Source organism: Periophthalmus magnuspinnatus, chromosome 6 (genome assembly GCF_009829125.3).
Source record: "Periophthalmus magnuspinnatus isolate fPerMag1 chromosome 6, fPerMag1.2.pri, whole genome shotgun sequence".
Taxonomy (NCBI): Eukaryota; Metazoa; Chordata; class Actinopteri; order Gobiiformes; family Gobiidae; genus Periophthalmus; species Periophthalmus magnuspinnatus.
In genome coordinates, this window is record NC_047131.1 from 14,568,988 (window position 1) to 14,585,910 (window position 16,923).

The window sequence follows — 16,923 nt, forward strand, 5'->3', positions numbered from 1 at the left end:
TGAGAAAATTATTGAGAATAAGGGGATGTGATTGGTCGATTTGTTGTGCCATTTTTTTATCGTTTTAAGGTAATTCTATGCAACATACTGTATGTGTTTGAATGCATTGTATTTTATTTTTGTTAAATATATATTGTGTCGGAAAGATTATAATTTTACTTTTTACATTTAAAGTTTTTTATTCAGAAATTTGAGTAAACGTTGGTGTTAACTCGTGTTAGCATCCACTTGGAGCTTGTGCACTTTACTGATATTCTATTTATTTTCATGTCACGAAAATATGAAATGCTGTGTGGGTTGAAACGTGTAAAAAGTTAAAAAAATTAAAAATATTTATTATGTGGCAAAAAAAGATTTAACATGACATCAAATGCACAAGCTGGTTGGACTAGTGTACAGTAGGTTAATATACATTGAAATCCATTGTGTCATTTCCCTATAGAGAAAATATAGGTTCAAAATGATGTTATGTGAACCGTTTTTGTTTCGGGGGAGCGTGAATGTGATCAGTGTACATAAAGTGTTTATTTTCTACAAAGATTGAATGTTTATATTTGTCCAAGCATGTGCGTGTATAAAAAAATAAGAATATCATGTATGTAACTGTACAGCGATGCCTGTCTCTAGTTGTAAATGAGGAGTTTTAAATGTCCACTGATCTGTGAAAACCATTATCTCTGCCCAAACCGCTGAATAATACTGCAAAAAGGGATCTCTCAATGGGTTAAAATCACTTGAATTCAGAATGCATGATTTATGTATGTTTAGGGCTATAACTTTGAACTTTATCCAATTATGAGCATGTTTATTTACTGACATAATGACCCCCCCCCCCCAAAAAAAAAAAAAAAAATTCCAAATGAATAATGTTGTTACACTGCCAGAAAAAAATAAAACATAAATTGGAAGACAAGAATACATATATCTAGAAATATAAATTGGAAAAAAAAATCTGAATTTCTTCAATTCCCAGTAAATATCCAAAAATCCACCTTTTAAAAAAAAATAAGCTCTGAATTCCAAGTCATTTTAACCCCTTTTTGCCGTGCCCTTCATGCATTCCCGTAGCTGTCGGAGCATTTTGGATGTTGCATGTCCGTTGATGGTCTGTCAGTATTCCCCTCCCTTCAGGTTGCGTTGTACAGGAGCTGGTGGAGTGGCATACTGTAGGTGTGTGTGTGTGTACGCGCTTGTATAGACTTGTACTACAGTCCTCTTGTTTTCACATCCTGCCTCTGGTTTTCCGTGCTCGTTCACAGGACGTGTTGAGATATTATGCAAACTTGTGCTGTAAAAAAATCAGCTGTTTCCCCCCCAAGTCTAAAGAATAAATATGAAGAGAATATATTGAAATTGGTGTGGAAATCAGTTTTGTATGTATTTGTCAATCACTGTATGGAGTAAGGTTGTCAAGAGTATTGAAAATCAGATACTAATCGATACTAAAACTAGTATCAACACTAAAAAAGCCACATTCACAGGACAGAAATGAACATTTATATAAGGCCACATCGTAAAATAAAAGAAGGTACTATTATTTAACGTTGAAAATCACATTCTATTGTCTAAATAAAGAGTGTTTTGTATTATCATCATGGTATTGAAATCGGTATCGAGTATCAAGTATCAAAATCGACAACCCTAGCATGAAGAGTTTGTTTTTCAAAAGAACTTCAAGTGGTACGAAACACCTAAATGCCTCCCACAATCACATTTCAAATAGAGCTGCTAAACTAGGCAGTACCTTGTGGACTAAAGAGGAGAGTGAGGGGGAAGGAGGGGCGGGGTCTGGAGTATAAGGAACACTGTGATTGGTCAAACAAACAGGTGTCCACCCTTCAAACTCCACCCCCGCAGTGAAGTGTTTGTAATCAGAAACACCTGGCTGGAAGCAGGGCAGTCCTGTGTGATGTCACTTATTACTTTGAAATTGCAGTACCCACTTGGAGCAGCACACACTCAGTTTTTTTATTTAGTTTTTTTTATGCACTGCTTTTGAACACAAAGCTGCAAATGTATCAAGGTTGCTCTGACTATAGCAAAAGATGCAGTTTAAATCTTTCAACTGGACATATCATTGTAGGAGTGAAGACGTTTCGCTGCTCATCCAAGTCGCTTCTTCAGTTCTGTCTGAAGGGAGGGGCTAACTACACTGAAACTATAAACATCTGTTGTCCCCAGTTTCAGCTGAAACTACCCTATTCAACCTTTAAAGACTCTGCTATTGTTCTCTTTGTTTGGGTCTGAGGACAGTTATAGATGGGGGAAAGATGATGTCTAAGGCCCCAATTCCTGTATAAGGAAGGATTGTCTTTTCTAACAAAAAATGAATGTGATCTACTCATTCAGTGTAGTGAAGAGTGCAGTGAGTGTTACATTGGGGAAACTAAACAGCCACTTCATAAGAGAATGTACCAACACCGGTGCGAAAAGCTCCTCTGCACCCCAGTCCGTCGTACATCTCCATCTCAAAGCCACTAACCAGTCCTTTGAAGATAGTGAGGTTCAGATCTTAGCCAGAGAAAAGAAATGGTTTGAGAGAGGAGTTAAAGAAGAGTTATGAGTGAAAAAAAAAACAACCCAATCCAATGGGGGCCTTAGACATCATCTTTCTCCTATGTATGACTCCATCCTCAGACCCAAAGAAAACTGTTAGCTGTTTCCAGTTTCAGTGTAGTTAGCCCCTCCCTTCAGATATAAGGCAGTGTCCAACAACAAAACTGAAGAAGAAGCGGCTTGGATGAGCAGCAAAACATCTATAGTAGCATTTACAGCAAAAGCAGAAGAGATGGAATAAGGTCAATAGCATTAAACTTCTTCTTCTAGTTCTGATCTGTGGAGAGACTCCGCTCACACTTAGAACGCACTTTGTATGTTTGAATGTGAAGTATTTTTGAGCAACACCTGTAATAACTAAATGCAAGATAGATACATTTATTGTGTGTATACTGTGAAGCTTTCAGGAGCATCTTCATGGAGACATGTTACAAAATGATCCTGCAAATATTTAGTTTATTGCACCATAGATATTTATCATACTATTATGCAAGAATATCAGATACAATGTTAGAAATGCACATTAAAAACACCAGGTCAATGGGTGTTGGGAAAATAGTTGTGAATATTTTTACTAGGGAATGACTTGAAAGAAATGAGAAAAAAGACAACAGCCAATCAGTGGGCGTGATGCAGTGTGGGGACATGGCCACTAGATAGCAGTGCAGCTCAAAGTATTACATGCAGTAGTTGATTGTGGAGACAAATTGCATTGAATATTTTACAGTCTTTTCAGATGTCAGTTGTTGCACTGCTGTTACAAAGAAGAAGAATCACATAATGAGACTGTATTCAGAATTGCACGTGATTACATAGTTAAATGAACTGTGTGTTTTACAGAGTCCCACGAGGGCGGCGGGTCAGGAATTAAATAAAGACGATCCAGAGAAACTAGAATCCATGGTCCCGAGAAGTTATCACATGATCCTTAAAAAAGTATCACACAGTCTTATCAAAAGTATCTCGTGATCCTGTGAAACTTTTTTGCATTGAATGAATGAAGAGGTAAACAGGGAAGGAGAGAGCACTGTGACCTGCAGATAAAGGACACGTACAAGTTTGTCTCACTCTCAGTACATTTGGGTCAATGTATATGGAAGAATACTAATCAAAGTACTAGCAACTACTTACTTTTTTTTGCAGTTGAAGGAGTTTAAGTCATGCTTTATATTATACAAGACTTTCTCAATCAAACTGCAATTAGCTCTCTGACTAATGAGGGGAGGCGACGTTATTTGTTTTTGTAAAAAGAGGCAGCGACAAAGGCAAAAAGTAACTCTTATGGTTTAAAATGTAGCTAATTAAAGTTGCATGGCTACAATTATACTCAAATAAAAGCACAGGGTTAAAAATCTACTCAAAAAAAGTACAAATACCCCCAAAAATCTACTCAGAATAACAAGAGTATTTGCAATTAGCTACTTCCCACCCCTGTATTTAAAGCGCACAGTCCTGTAGTCCTACAGGCCACAGTCATAATAATGTCTATTGAATTGTACTAATAAGAATATAAAGTGAAAATGCAACGGCTAAAGTTGCTAATAGCTCCAGTATCACTTTAGCCTGATGCAGAATAGCTTTAGTAGTCACACTTTTTTCCTGGATTCAAACTCCACAGAACACATTTTCACTGGTTTAATGTGATCTATTGAGATGATTGTTCTGCAGCAAAGAGCACAATGTGAAACTGTGTCTGGCACTTTACAGAACGACCAGTTCTGCTCCCAATGGATTCTCTGCTCACAAAACACATTATGTTCCTCCTCTGCACCTTCACCTCCTCTGCACCATCACCTCCTCTTCACCCTCACCTCCTCTGCACCATCACCTCCTCTGCACCATCACCTCCTCTTCACCCTCACCTCCTCTGCACCATCACCTCCTCTTCTCTCCTTTATTGCACCATCACCTCCTCTTCACCCTCACCTCCTCTTCACCCTCACCTCCTCTTCACCATCACCTCCTCTTCACCCTCACCTCCTCTGCACCATCACCTCCTCTACACCATCACCTCCTCTGCACCCTCACCTCCTCTTCACCATCACCTCCTCTTCACCATCACCTCCTCTGCACCATCACCTCCTCTTCACCCTCACCTCCTCTGCACCCTCACCTCCTCTGCACCCTCACCTCCTCTTCACCATCACCTCCTCTTCACCCTCAACTCCTCTGCACCCTCTCCACCTCTACACCCTCCTCTGCAACCTTTCCTCCTCTTCACCCTTTTCTCCACTGCACCATCTCTTCCTCTGCACTCTCCTCCTCTCCACCCTCACCTCCTCTTCTCTCCTTTATTGCACCCTCACCTACTCTTCTCTCTTCCTCTGCACACACACCTCCTCTTCTCTCCTCCTCTGCACACACACCTCCTCTTCCCCCCTCCTCTGCACCCTCACCTCCTCTTCTCTCCTCCTCTGCACACACACCTCCTCGTCTCTCCTCCTCTGCACCCTCACCTCCTCTTCTCCTCATCTTCTCTCCTCTTCTGCACCCTCACCTCCTCTCCACCCTCACCTCCTCTTCTCTCCTCCTCTAAACCCTGACAGTGCTGCACAGATGCCAGAGGACTTACTCAGACGCTCTTGTCTCTCTCTTTCAGGTCGGTTCTGGTGTGGACAAATAAAGGTAACTCCTTTGGATCATTTTTTAACCACAAATTCCAGTTCACCCACTTCAGAGACTAGTCCCAGTGAGATAAACACATTAAAGATAACTCTCTAAATCTGGGCTCATTGAATATCGTATAGGGAGTGGCAGGACAGAGTACACAAAAAAGATTTTAAAGATTTATTGCATACAGAAAAAGCTGTTTTATAATCTACAGTTAGAAAGCAATACAAAATATGAAAATGATATAAATCAAAGAACAAGAATAAACATTTTAACAGCAAATGAGTTCTACCAATTGGCAGCTTTCCCAACAGTACCTTAGCTCCTCTGCACCCTCCCCACTTCCTCAGAATCTGCAGCTCTTCCCCTCCTCTGCACCCTTGCCTCCTGTACCCCTTCCTCTACACCTTCCTCCTCCTCGTACACAGCCTCTCCAGCTGAGCTCATGTGTGCAGAGCAGAGTAAGTGTGATGTTCTAAAGAGGGTGTGACCACAGACAGAACAAAGGAAAGAAAGAGGAGTAAGTGTATAACCATATCATTTGTTTTTATATTGTGCCTTCAGAATATACCCTTCTGAACCTTCTGTTCCATTATATAAAGTTATAGTGTGTGGTAGTGGTGCAGTGATTGCCCACTAATGGAGCAATTGCCAGTTCAAACCTCAACTGAACTCATAGAGATGTTGTGCCCATGAGCAAGACACCTCCCTCTTTTCTTTTCCCCCATTGTATTTGAGCAAAAAATTACCCCAGTACAGATATTTATATAGTTTTTTCCGCTCCGTACTCTCTTTCTGATTACTCTCTATTTAGAAAACATTTTAAAGTCAGGAAGTGCACGTGAGCATGCTAGTTGTTATTAGCGTTATCGTGATGGCAAAAACTAAGGTAAGTGAGGAATAACTTTGGACCACTGCAAACCGTTTAAAATGAACTTTCTGTTTTTTTCAAAGGGTCTGAGGTTCAGTTCCCCAAAGGAAACTGTGTGAAAGCAGTGCACATATTGAACAGTGTATTTGTTTGTACACGCTCCAGTGCATCAGACATTGACTTTCTGAGAGACCCACATAAAATGCACTACATCTGCTACTATTGATGTTAACAATCACAATATATGAACACTGAACAGACCTGGCTAATTATAACTGTAGCCATATTGTTTATTACATAATCTTATCATTATTTCCCTTCTCATTTACCCCCTTGAAGTGATATTTAGAGTGATTCATGCATGTTTGAGTAATCTTTATTCTGCAGTATTCAAGATGTCATTGTTCCAATCAACCTCCATTTTCACCGCCACTAGTACGCACTCATAGTACTTACTTCGTTTTCCAATTTTATTTTCTTAATCAGTGGTACATGTAGGATTCGGGAGCGTCGCACGGCCATTTTGGTGCCGACAGTTGAGCAGCTTTGTTGTGATGATGTTTACAGCGGCGTATGGCAAAAGTGTAGGTGTTAATCAGCTCGTAATACCTCTTTGAGCCCAACAATTGTCCAACCCTGAACTCAGAGGACTTGTTTCTTTTAAGTCATTTTAGATCACATGTGTCAAACTCAAGGCCTGTGGGCCAAATGTGGCCTGCCATGTCATTTTATGTGGCCTGCGACAAAGTAAATTAAAAGGTATGACTGTCTTAAAATATCAGTTTGTCAGGAGATACAGTTACATTTTTTTTTATATCTATGCAAATCCTTATGCAATATTTGTAACTTGAATAAGTAATAAATATAGAAAGGGTTAATTAACAAGATTAAAAAGTAGTTGCATTTATTTTACATGACATTTGGTTATATTAAGTTACATTTCTACCATCTTAAAGTTACATCTGGCCCTTTGAGAGCAACTATTTTGTTGATGAAAATTTGTTTGACAGCCCTGTTTTAGATGAATATTGTAATTTAAAATGTCCAAATTATCACATAGTGGTCCATAGATTGTAACTATACAGCAGACACAAGCACAGTATGGAGTATGCTTCTTTAAAAAAACATTTTTTTAAAAACACAACTAGTTAATTTTAACGGTTTGCAGACATCCAAAGTTATTCCTCACTTAACTTATGCATTCTGAGCATCCTAATTATTCACCATGATGAGTTTATAAGCACTTTTCACAACTTTCAGAAACCAGGGTGAAAGTATTAAGGTTTGTTTGAATTATTCAACAGAGAAAAAAAAATAAAAATCAAATAATAATCTATAATTTAATAATAATAAAAACTTTTTTCCACTGTACTTTACGTTTAGCACAGATAGGACCTAACTCATCCGCAGCAGCAGAACCACCAGCCTCCTCAGTCTCTCCGTCTCCTCCACTTCTGATCTACTTTATACTTCACTCTTTCGTGTCTGTCTGAAATATCTTTAGTCTATCGTATATTTGAGGGAACACCAGCCTCCCCTAGAAAAGCCCATGCACCCCCATAGCTCCCCCAAAGATTTGTGCCCCATTTTCATAACATGCTCGCTCTATAAACGGCTCTAAATGAACATGTTAACTGAGCGCCCCTGTTGTAGAACTTAGCCCCCCCATAGCAACTCCAACCAAAAATGTCTGGTGCCGCTCCTGTTGTAAATAGTCAAATCAAGTCAAAAATCATTCACTGTACACCAAAAAATTAAGAAAAATAAAAGTTGAAATTAAATATATTCACCCTCCTTTATTTGATTATTTTATGTTTATCCATAGCAACTTATTTAGTTTAGTTTAATAATGATCTGTTTCATTCATTCACCCAGTATGTAAGATTTTAGCCCCCACCAAAAAAATGTTTTTCGTCATTTTAGATGTTTATTGCACTGTAAAAACTAGAAAAATTATGTGTCCTTACTGTGAGTGGGCTTGCACCTCCACAGACCTGACTCTTATCTGGCCTGAAGGACGACCTCCTTCTTGTTTCCATGCAAATGTTGTTCCTTTGGCTATAATACTACAGAGTATGGGATAAAACATATCTATCTCCATGCAGAGTGCTCCCAAGTATGAGTTTAACATTGTGTGTCCATGGAATCACGCAGGCGATGTGCCACCTCCAGAAAGTTACTTACTGTATCTTTAAGTAAGAAGAACCTCAGTGAATAAATAGCAATTAATTCAAAATGTATCAAATCAAGTCAGAAATAATCAACTGCACACAAAACATGAGTACATGCTGACCCCAATGATTCTCCTTTATATAAAATAACATCATAATAACAAAATAAAAGATGAGGCAGTGGACAGAGAGTGAACGTGACTGAAAACATGCTCAAAATATTGGACTTTGTGTTTAGAGAGAAAGACGTTTGTGAGATGTTTGTGTCTCAATGCTAACGCTAATGCTAATTTTGAGACATAATAAATATTAAAACAACACCACAAACTGAAGTATTCTATATATACAAATAGTTTTTATTTTAATTACATTTAATTTCAAAAGACTGTTTATTTTATGTTTTCCATTTTTAATAAAAGTGACTGTTTGCTTTGAGATACAGTGATCTAGCTAGCCTGCTGCTGTGTATATATAAATGCACATAGCTAACCTGTTAGCTGCTGTATTTCAAACAGGAAGTGATCATGGGCGCGCTTCGTCAACTCAGGCTCCAATTCACTTTACATCAGAAAACTATCACTCCTCTCTTTGTAACAGCTGCAGTGAGTCTCATCATTTTGGTCTTAAATGTTCGTATTAACCTGTTCTACATGATCCTGGGGTTTTTATTTTGCTTTTTTGTCTGTAAATCAAGATATAAACAATAATAAGAGACAAATCAGGCACCTTCTTTCCCCGAGGTTGCTCCTGGTAGTGTTAGCAACAGGTTTGATTGACATGGACATTACCTTCAACAGCCTCTGGATTGGCTCTTTGGTTGCTATGATACTCGCAGTTGGAATTCCTAATATGGAAGTCAGCCAAAACACTATAGGTGAAAAAAGTCTATCTAAATATATTAATAATAATATATCTTTTTATTATTATTATTATTATTATTATTATTATTATTATTATTATTATTATTATTATTATCATTATTATTATTATTGTTATTATTATTATCATTATCATTATCATTATTATTATTATTATTGTTATTATTATTATTATTATTATTATTATTATTATTATTATTATTGTTATTGTTATTATTATCATTATCATTATCATTATTATTATTATTATTGTTATTGTTATTATTATTATTATTATTGTTATTGTTATTATTATTATTATTATCATTATTATTATTATTATTATTATTATTATTAATTTTATGTATTTATCCACCAGTCTGTCTATTTATGTATTGACTTACTTATCTTAAGGTAAATAGTCTTTTATTTCCCAGTGTACTGCTTTTCATAAAAATTGAGGGAAAAAAGAAAAAGAAAAATTGCAGTGTACATTTCTTCAAATAAAAACAATTGCATTAAAATTGGGCTCAAAATGGCTCCTCTGACAGAGACAAAGCTGTGTACAGAGTGGGGCCCCTCATTATTACTGTCTGGGGCCCCTCTATAGCCCACACTGCACATCTGGGAACGCTAGAGCGAGAGAGAGGAGAGGAGAGAGAGCAGAGAGATAAAGGAGAGTAATAAACAGCAAGAGAGGATGGATGGTGGGAAAGAGGAGGGAAAAAGTGATAAAAAAAAGAGGGGGAGGGAGAGGCGAGGGGGCAGAGAGAGAAAATGGAGAGAGAAATAGAAGAGAGAAAAGAAAGAGTGGAGAGAAAGAGGGGAGGAAGATAGAGAGGACTAGAGAAGAGGATGGAAACAAAGAGAAGAGGGAGAAAGAGGAAAAGGGGGATGAACGAGGGAGGAGAGACAGAGGAGGGGATGGACAGAGGAGAATGAAAAGAGGAGGGAGAGACGTACAGGGGAGAAACAAAACAAATGATAGAGGAGGGATAGAGAGGAAAGGGAGGAGAGAGAACAGAGATGAGAGACAATGGGATGGAGAAAGAGAGAGAGAGGAGAGAGAGGAGAGAGAGAGAGAGAAGAGAGAGAAGGGAGAGAGAAGACAGGAATAGAAAGAGAAAAGAGAGCGAGAAGAGAGAGAGAGGGGAAGAGAGAGGGGAAAAGAGAGAGAAAAGAAATGAGAGACAATGAGATGGTGAGACAGAGAAGAGAAAGAGAGAAAGAGAATAGAGGAGAGAGACCCTTCTCTCTTCTCTCTCAATGAGATGAAGAGAGCGAGAGAGAAATAGAAGAGAAAAAGAGATAGAAGAGAAAGAGAGAGAGAAGAGAGAAAGAGAGAGAAGAGAGAGACAAGAATGAAAGAGAGGATGGAGGGGGGCGAAAGGACACTGGATATGGTGTGTGGTTACCAGGCAACCATTGATAACCAAATCCCCGAGCATCCCGAGCGCGTGCGGCCATGCCCCCCCCCCCCCTCTCTGTCCTGTCTCTCCTCTCTCCTCCCAATCCCCTACCTCCTCTCTCTCTCTCCTCTTACCCTCCTCTCTCCCTACTCAGCCTCCTCTCTCTCCTCTCTCCCTCCAGTATCTCTTTCTCACTATCAGTTATCCAATCAGATGCCAGCGTCAGGAACCTCAACGATTAACAAATTGCTCCACATCACCCGAGTGCGACTGCAGACGTCCTATCTGTGTATTATTGAACACACAATGTGATAAAACGACTGTGATGGATGGACTTGAAATTCTCTGACTAAATCTTGGTTTTAAATTGTCTGGTGAGTCCAGACTGATATATCGTTGTGTTTTTTATACAGAGGGATATCAGTCTGATCCCCAGTCCCTCTGTCACGTCTCGAGTCAGAACCAAACAGTATCGTCCAATCAGATTTGTGTATTTCACTGAGGCATTGGCCACACATTTCTCTCACCTTTAGCTCAGAGCTTCATTTATTGAGTCTGCAGAAATTCACCATGTTTTTCAGTCCTCTCTGATATGTTTTTTCCCTTTCTTGTTTCCCTTTAAACAGCCATATTTGTTTTGATACAGACGGACCACGCCTGCCTCCGACTGACTAATCCACCTGTCAATCACACCCATCTGAACACGGGCAGATTCATCGATGACCACACTCATAACTGCTTAAAGTACTGAAGAAGTGCAGTGAATATTAATAAGACCGGATAGATAGATATGACAGAGAGAGAGGGAGAGAGACGAGAGAGAGAGGGAGAGACAAGAGAGAGAGGGAGAGAAGAGAGAGAAGGAAGAGAGAGAGAAAGAGGGTGACGAGACCAGATAGATAGATAGATACGACAGAGAGAGAGAAAATAGGGAGAGAAGAGAAAGTAGGTGACAAGACCAGATAGATATGACAGAGAGAGAGGGACAGAGAGAGAGAGAGATAAGTGAGAGAGAAGAGAGAGAGATGAGAGAGAGAAGGAAGAGAGAGAGATAAGAGAGAGAGAAGAGAGCGAGAGACAGACGAAAGAGAGAAGGAAGAGAGAGAGAAAGAGGGTGACGGGAGAGAGAGACATGAGAGAGAAGAGAGAGAGAAGGGAGAGAGAGGAGAGAGAGAAAGAGAGAGAAGAGAGCGAGAAGAGAGAGAGAGGAAGTGACGAGACCACATAGATAGCTATGACAGAGAGAGAAAGGGAGGGAGAGCGCAAGAGAGAGAGAAATAAGAGAAAGAAAAGAGAGCGAGAGAAAGAGAAGAAAGAGAGAAGGAAGAGAGAGAAAAAAGGTGATGAGACCAGACAGATAGATATGACAGAGAGAGAGAGAGATGAGAGAGAGAAGGAAGAGAGAGAGATAAGAGAGAGAAGAGAGCGAGAGACAGATGAAAGAGAGAAGGAAGAGAGAGAGAAAGAGGGTGACGGGAGAGAGAGACATGAGAGAGAAGAGAGAGAGAAGGGAGAGAGAGGAGAGAGAGAAAGAGAGAGAAGAGAGCGAGAAGAGAGAGAGAGAGGAAGTGACGAGACCACATAGATAGCTATGACAGAGAGAGAAAGGGAGGGAGAGAGCAAGAGAGAGAGAAATAAGAGAAAGAAAAGAGAGCGAGAGAAAGAGAAGAGAGAGAGAAGGAAGAGAGAGAAAAAAGGTGATGAGACCAGATAGATAGTCATGACAGAGAGAGAGAGAGGGAGAGAGGAGAGAGAGAAAAGACAGAGTGAAGACAGAGAGAAGAGAGAGAGAAGAGAACTTGTTTCTTTTATTAAGTCATTTTAGATGAATATTGTGATTTAAAATGTGCACATTATAACATAATGATCCACAGGTGTCGCTGTAGATTAAAGCTGTACCACAAACACAATAGATCCGCTTTAATAAGGGATTAATTTAAGTAGAATTTGTTTTTTTGTTGTTTTTTTTGTTTGTTTGTTTTGAGTGTGATATGGAAATTCAAGCTCCTGTCCCGTTTAATTGAAAGAAAGAGATCACATCTTTTACACTCTTGAAACAGCCCACAGTTCCACTCTCTCTTCTTTTTTACAGTGCGGCGTTAGATCAATACATTTGAGCTGTGGTGATTGCAGTGTGTGTGAGTCTCGCACACAGCCCGAGTGATGCTAATCAGCACGGACAGGCATCAGGTGTATTTCTCATGATCTGCTCCAGCCCCACTCACACAGGAGGAGACTGGATGAGATTCAACAAAAAAGAATGACATAACTGTACAGACTAGGGCTGTCAAAAGTATCGTGAATTAAACTGAAACTAGCATCAAAACTAAACTAATCTGAGCAAATGTCGAAGATCGAAAAAAGTCACATTCACAGAACAGAATCAACCTTTCCTGTATCAGAATCAGTATTAAGTTTTGAGTCTATCCTTTAGTATCGAAATTAGTATTTGAATTTTAGTATCACGACAACTCTAGTCCAGAATGAGGAAAAACATCTGTTCATCGGTATTACTCAAGCAAAAATACAAAATAGAAGTCTGAAAACTAGTTCCGGAGAATGGTTTTAACTTTCTACTTCCATGGAACCATGCAGGTGACGCGCCACCTCCGGAAAGTTACATAGTGTATCTTTAATAATGTCTTTTCTTATGTGTTATTGAGTCTGTATAGTCCAGATAACGTTTATAATTATCAAGATACAACTCTACAATTGTACAAAATGTAAGTAGATCAAATACAGGTTTAATAGGATATACACTCAATGTGCCAGTAGGGGGAGTAATGAGCCAATATCCACTAATAAACCACTCAGCCATCTTAGTGTCAAACATGGGCCGGCACATGGGCTTCTATGGGCTCTTTCTTGAATTTAAACTGCTTATCTCCAAGTTTAATGCCACAGTGTGACTCTCCATGGAAACAAGCAGCAGATGCCCACCAGAAAAGTTACACAGTTACATTAAAAAACAAACAAACAAAAAAACCCCAAAAATGATAGCCTCTTCCTTCTATGTTGTTCTGACTTTCGCCTGTAGCAAAAGTACCACAGAATGCACGACTTTTGCCTCCACAATAAAACTTTAATCACCAGACATTACATTATAACGACGGACACAGGGTTTTCACACCTATTAAAAAAACAGATTCACATTAACTATGTCAGTATGAAGTCTACTCTGAAAACACAACGGGATTTGTGACGTGCGACGAAGGTGACGAGACCGGATGGATATGACGCAGAGAGAGAGAGGAGAGAGAGAGAAGAGAGGCAGAGAAGAGAGAGAGAGAGAAAAGAGAGACAGAGAGAGAGAAGAGAGAGAGTGAGAGAGGGTGAGGGAGAGAGGTAGAGAGAGAAGAGAGAAAGAGAGATAGTAAAGAGGGAGAGTGCAAAGAGGGAGAGAGAAAGAAAGAAGGAAGAGAGATAGTAAAGTGAGACAGAGCAAGAGAGAGAGGGAGAGAGAGAGAAAGAAGGAAGAGAGAGAGAAGAGAGGGAGAGAAATAGATAAAGAGAGAGATAAAGAGAGCGAAGAGAAAAAGAGAAAAGAGAGAAGAGAGGAGGGAGAGACAGAGAAAGAGAGAGAAGAGAGACAGAGAGAAAATGAGAGAGAAAGAAAGAAAAAGGGGGAGAGAGGGGGAGAGAAGAGAGAGAAAGAGAAGAGAGAGGAGAGAGAGACATAGAGAGAAAGAGAGAGAGGGGGAGAGATGGAGAGAGAGAGAGGAAGAGACGAGAGAGAGCAGGAGAAAGAGAGAGAGAGAACAGACGGATAGGAGAGATAGCACGGCGGTGGGGCGAAGCGAAGTGGTGAAGTAGGAAGAGGGAGGTGAGAGTGAGAGAAAGAGGGAGGGAGAGTAACCGAGCCTCTGATAAATCGGTCCACTTATTTTTGGAACAAATGGAACCCCATACTCAGTACCTGTTTGAGCGCTCCACATTCGGCTCATTGGATTAAGACGTCTCCCGTTAATCCCGTACAGGAGGACCGGGAGGCGGGCTGGTCGTGGGTTGGTCGTGGGTTGGTCGGTGGCGGCGGGTTGGAGGCGCGTGCATTCGGTTCGGTGTCTACGCGTGCCGTGCCGGCTTGGGAATCCCTCTCTCTCTCTCCTCCCCACTGTCTCCCCTCCGCGCCGTTACGATGGATACCTGCGGGGTCCGAGCCTGGCTGTTCCTGGCGCTTCTCTGGCACGACAGATCCGACGCGTCGCAATTCCCAGCGCATCTTATGTAAGTAGCCTATCCACGTTGTTGGTAATCCGTTGTTTATTTGTATTCCGTGCGTAACTTGGGTGTGTGGTGGTGGAGACGCTGGTGGTGGGGGTGCTTCGTTCATTCATGCACCGCTGGTCAGAGTCGGGAGAGAGTGGGGAGAGCGGTGGGTGATTGAGGATAAAGGGGTGGTCGGTTCAGGTGCTCGCCGCCGTGGGGTGATCCCGTGTCGGTTTATGTCATGAGCGGTGCGCGGAGGGTGAACACATGGCGCACCTTTTTTATGGAGAGAACAAATCACTGCGTTTAAGTCTGTGCGTAAAAGAAAAAAAATATATATATAAAAAAATAAAAACTTATGGTAACGTGACAGTCCTTTACGCGTCATGATCGGATAGACTCATTTATAAAGACAGTTTCCAGCTGAATCCTCGTTTGAACCACGCACATTTAGACCATTAAAACAGTCCACTGGTTTCCTGAGCGCGAGGAGCTGGGTGGATGCCAATTAGAAGAACTCATTCATAAACGTATGGCTGTTTAGAAAAAAAGAAAAAAAAAATCTCATTATCTCCACACGGTTAGATTACTCATAGACTAATTAATCCTGAGAATACTTTTATATAGTGCAATGATAAACTGTGTAAAGAATTGTACTGGTAAATTATTTAGACACATGTTCATTCAATACAGCAAAACAACAGTGTGTTTGGTGAATGGTTAGATCTTTAAATGGCAAAAGGATGCTGACTCTAATACATTTTATATAAAGTTACATACACTACTGCGTCCTGATTTATATAAGTACTAAGTGAGACAGTTGAGTAAGTACTTTTATGCAGTGATTTTAAGTCAGTTTGCATGGAAGTATTCATTCACATATGATACTCCAGGGTTTTCAAAAGAAAAACACCAACGAATCGATGATAAAACTAGAGAGAAGAGAGACAGGGGGAGAGCAAGAGAGAGGGGGATAGAGAGAAGAGGGAGACACAGAGAAATAAAAGAGAGCGAAAGAGAGAGGACAGAGAGAAGACAGAGAAAAGAGAGGGGGAGAGCAAGAGAGAAGGGTATAGAGAGAAGAGGGAGACACACAAGAAATAAAAGAGAGAAAAAGAGAAGACAAAGAAAAGAGAGGGGGAGAGCAAGAGAGAGGGGTATAGAGAGAAGAGGAAGACACAGAGAAATAAAAGAGAGAGAAAGAGAGAGAAGACAGAGAAAAGAAAGGGGGAGCCCAAGAGAGAGGGGTATAGAGAGAAGAAGTAGACAAAGAGAAAAAAGAGAGAGAAGAGAGAGAGAGAAGGAGAGAGAAAGAGAGAGAAGAGAGAGGGAGAAAGAGAGAGGGGGAGAGCAAGAGAGAGGGGTATAGAGAGAAGAGGGAGACAGAGAGAAGAGAGAGAAAGAGTGAGGGAGAGTGAGAGAAAGGAGAGAGAGAGAAGAGAGACAGAGAGAAAGAAGAGAGAGGGAAGAGAAAGTGGAGCCCAAGAGAGAGGGCAAACATCTTCAGCCAAACATCTTCACTCAACAACGTTTTGGCAAGTTGATGGATTTAACTTTCGGCTTTTACTATTTATTAAAAAAACAAAAACAAAAATACTGTAAGTACAGGGCTTTATTTTTCACAAACATCTCTAGAGACCCTTTTTTGATATTAAAGAAGGTGAAAAGTAAACCAGATGTTCAGATATTGCAGAGTTAAGGCAAAATCTATTCTATCTATACTCTTTACAATAACACCAGTGCCAGGTAAGGGTCACTAATGTTTAATCAGATTAGTTTTAAGTTATATTATTGTCCACGATTTTATTGAATGGTAAAAAAAAAATAAAATAAAAAAAATCTGATACATAAGCAATAACATCTCAAGATGAACTTATGGACACCACTCACTGATTTCTTGGTGTGTGTGGGACAGATGACTTTTTATCTGTTACATTTTCTTGCCAATAGCATCTTTATAATATGTATTTTACTATGAAACTGTGATGCAAGATGGAATACCAAGAATGGACAGTGGATTAGATGGAATTCTACATATTGATGTGGTGTTGTAAAAATATGGCTGTGTAACTGTGCATCTCCTGATAAAATGACATGTTAAGACCATCAAACCTTCTAATTTACCCTGTCGAGGGCCACATAAAATGATGTGGAGGGCCACATTTGGCCCGCGGGCCTTGAGTTTGACACATGTGATCTAGGGTTTTCAAAAGTGTCGAAAATCACAAACGAATAAATGCTAA

General features: G+C 40.0%; 1 protein-coding gene across 1 annotated transcript in view; it reads left to right on the plus strand.

Moving 5' to 3' along the window:
* LOC117371814 (voltage-dependent calcium channel subunit alpha-2/delta-1) overlaps positions 1-16,923 on the plus strand; it is a 169,562-nt gene that overhangs the window by 667 nt on the left and 151,972 nt on the right. The gene's annotated exons all lie outside the window — the stretch shown is intronic.